Here is a 4,086-nt window from a genome sequence, read left to right on the forward strand (position 1 = left end):
TTGCGTCACCGGGAGCATTCGGCGGGGCAAGATAAAGAGGTGATCGTCTGCATGTCTCGTCAAGTAAAAAGTTAGATGTTTAGATTAGGGGGTGAATGTTGGAGTAATCTAAACATGTGATAGTTGTGCCCGGTTAGAGTTAGTATTGGGATCAGCGTTGCCGGTGATCAGATTAGGTAAGTTGAGTTAGTACTAGTTGAAGCAGCTTGTGCTACGTGTGTTTGCCCGAGCGAGTTTTGGTTAGTCTCGTAAGCGTCAGTCCGGTTAGGAGTCCGGTCGTTGTATTAGAGTAGGACTAGTCTGAGTCCGATTAGCTTTGCTAGTACGTGACCGTGTATATTAGGAATTTTGAGTTCAGGTCGGTGGCGTGGAGTCAGGTCCTGCATCTATATATAGATGGGCAGGTGCGTGAGTTTTATTGTATTGAGTTGAGAAAATAGAAAAAGAAATAAAGAGAAAAGAGGGCACGACAAGGGCCTTGGCTATCAGTTTTATGTGTGCGTGTGTTCGTGTGATTTTATGTGATTGATCCTGTGGGTGGATTTCCAACAACCTCGTACTGTATCTGGGTGGAATCGAAAATGTAACTTTCGACTCTGTTTTTTGTTGAGACAAAAAACTTCCGACTGCTTGGTGGGAATGTTTATAGTTTGCCCCTGGCCGACTTCATGCTTGCAGATCACAAACTCTCCAACTCCTATTTGGCGCCTTAAGCGCCAGATAGATTGATTTCTGTAAACCGGCACCGCGGCGTCTATTTCTCGCATTAAGTGAGGGGAGGGTAACTCTTGCATCAAGCTAGAGTATCGGGCTGGCCCACTAGTGCATATATTTAAAAAAACTTGTTAAAAATTGGCGCGCACACAGGGGATCAATCCTAGATCTCCAAGTTGCACTGTGGCAATGCTAACCACTGCGCTCAGCTCGCGTTCTTGTATGATAGGTAGGACGCGGCGTATTTGAAGGGAAAGAGTCGGTTTTTATTGTTTATTTCTTTGATTTTTTGTATCTTCTCCGGTTTTCATTTTCTCTGCGGGTTTTTTCATTTGTTTCTTTAGTTTTTTTATTTTTCTTTTTGGCTTTGGATTATTTTGTTTCTTTTTTTGGTTTTCATTTTTTCCTTGTTTTATTTTTTGTTTTTCATTCTACATTCTTATATACCCATCTATGTTTTCAGACACTTATTCAACATTTTTTAAATACTTGTTCAACATTTTTATATACATGATCAACATTGTTTAAAATACTTGTTCAATATTGTTCAAATACTTGTTCATTATTTTTAATAATTATTCAATATTTTCAATTACTTGTCCAACATTTTTCATATACTCTTTCAACATCTTTTAATAAGTATTCAACATTTTTAAATACTTGTTCAATATTTTTAGTACTTATTTAAAAATTTCAAATATTTGTTGAATTTTTTTAAAATTCTTGTTCAATACTCTCTCTATAAAGAAATATAAGAGCGTTTAGATCACTATACTAGGGATCTAGACGCTCTTATATTTCTTTACAAAGGTCGTATTTTTTTAATATTTATTCAATATTTTCTAAGTACTTGCTCAGCATTTTTTGAATATGTTTTAGAAAAGTGTTTAAAGAAAAATGGCTATGTAGTCCCGGGAGTACATACTCCCACTTTTCATATACCACATAGATGAATCTTTTAATATATTTTATAATTACTACTAGATACCACAAAACGAGTTTCATGAAAAAAAATCATGTGAGCCCACGTATTGGGGTACCTTAAAATACTTAATGAAGTACTCCCTCCGTTTTTATTTAGCTCGCATATTAGCTTTGATCAAAGTCAAGCTTTAGAAACTTTGACCAAGTTTACAAACAAAAATATTATAATATATAATAACAAATCAACAACATTGGTTTTATTATTGAATGTACTTTCACATCATATAGATTTATTATGATAAATGTCTATATTGTTTTCTATAAACTTGGTCAAACTTTACGAAGTTTGACTTCAGTCAACTCTAATATGCAGAGTAAATAAAAAGGGAGGGAGTATATTAAGAATGATAAAGAGGTAATTCATGCATATATGAGGTATATTGAAGATGGGAGTGCAGTGTGTATATATAAAAACAAAAGATAAAGACATAAAACAAGCCCGTGGCCTCCCATGCGGTAGGGCCGGCTCATCTGGGCTCCCACCGATGCGAGGGTTCGCCCTTGTCTTGCATAACGCCACGAATATGCACGCCCAACCGACGCAAACCCCTCCACAATAGAGTTAATTGCACGCAAATACCACAATTGGGACATTACGCGTAAATTGGTACCAACTTTCATAATTTTTACATGTCAGTACCATATTTAAGGCAGTCTGTTACAAAATAGTTTAAACCACCTATAATAGTGTATTGATAGTGTATCTGACCATTGGGGCCCGGCTGTCAGGTGCTGACGTGTCATGTCTTTTTGCAAAAAGACTTTTACTTTTTATTTAATCACGCATACATCCCCTATTTGGCCAAAAAGGGTCCTGACCTAAAAAAGAACTAAACAGATTATGTGCGCGTGCCCCCATAGGACGTTGGAGGGGTACACACGAAAACCACCGCGCCACTCCGGTACTTCACGTACCAGGCACATATCTTGTTATACCCGCCAGAAAGAAAATGAAAAAAATTTAAACGCCCACGGACACAGAGGATTCGAACCGAAGAGGTGGCGTTCTCGGCGCAAGGCCGATGCCAATGCTACCGCATCATTTGATTTATCTATACCAGGAAGTTTAAGTAGGTTTCTCTCTGCTGCGTGGGCAATTGAGCTTTGCCTCCATTGCATTTTGTGGATGGTAGCATCACCAATCCTGTTGTTGTCGTGCCCACGTCGTATGTCAGTAGTTAGTCGTCGATATACTGCGCATGCATGTATGTTGACCTGAATGAGATATAACCATATAACCAAGGAAATACTACCGAACGCAAAGCAGCTGGCCGAAGTGTCAAGAAAACACAATGATTCAAGAGGTGCATTGGCATCTATGCCTCCAAGCTCTGTGGGCAAGGGTGGCGACAACAATTTAAACTTTGTACCAAATTGCTTTTGTTTTTACAGAGCAAATCATCCATGTGCATTGCATGTTCATAAATAATTAAATTTTCAAAAACTATTGTATGACTTGTGAAATAAAAAATTCCTGCCGAGACAGTAAAATTCATTTGCATCATGTACTACTCACTAGTTAATTATTTAAGAAAAGACTTTCATGATTTGTAGCCGAGATTGTAGGTCAATCTCCAACAACGAGGACCTCCACATTATAGTATGCATCTCCTTCGACTCCAAATCGAGAACTATGTAGACATGTCTATGATGTTCCTGCAGCAGCACCATGGTGCCGCTGTTGTTGCTGGAGCCCCCGAACGTAACTCGCACATCAGGGTCATCGCCAGCAGGGATAGTTTCTAGCAATGACCATAGTCTGTCCTCTATGTCAATGATAGTTTCTAGCACCCAACCACCACTACCTGTTGAGACATAAGGAAGTTGTAACCACACAACATATATCATAAAACTGTTTATAGCCAACAGTTTCAGTTGGTTCCCGTCCGGCGACGTCGCCAAGTGGAGCTGGTTTGGCATGCAATTGATGGCCGGGAGCTTCACAAGACCTGGCGTCCTTGTGCGCACGTCGTACGTGACGATTCAATCGCCGGTGTGTGCTAGCCAGTGGATGAAACCGCCACGGAGGATGACGGGGTCGTTGCGGTTGCTGGTCGACCAGCATGTGAAGTCGCGGTGGCTCATAGAAGTGATAGCACCCCAACTTCTAGAGGAGGATGTGGCGGTGCATACGTTGATGCTTGATCGGTAGAAAATGACAAAGATCAGCATGAAGGAGCAGTGGATGCCATCCGCCACTGTGAGCAAGACATATTTCTGAACATTCCAAATGCTAATCTCTGGTGGTTTTGAGAGGAAGGTAAGGTGGCCCGTCAAAGGGTCGTACACGCACAACCCAGATGAGCCCTCAGACAGTCAGACTCGCGGCGAAGGACGACGAGGCCGCCACGGGACGTCACCGGATAGTACCGGTCGACGAGATTGGCG

This window comes from Triticum aestivum, chromosome 1B (genome assembly GCF_018294505.1).
Source record: "Triticum aestivum cultivar Chinese Spring chromosome 1B, IWGSC CS RefSeq v2.1, whole genome shotgun sequence".
NCBI lineage: Eukaryota > Viridiplantae > Streptophyta > Magnoliopsida > Poales > Poaceae > Triticum > Triticum aestivum.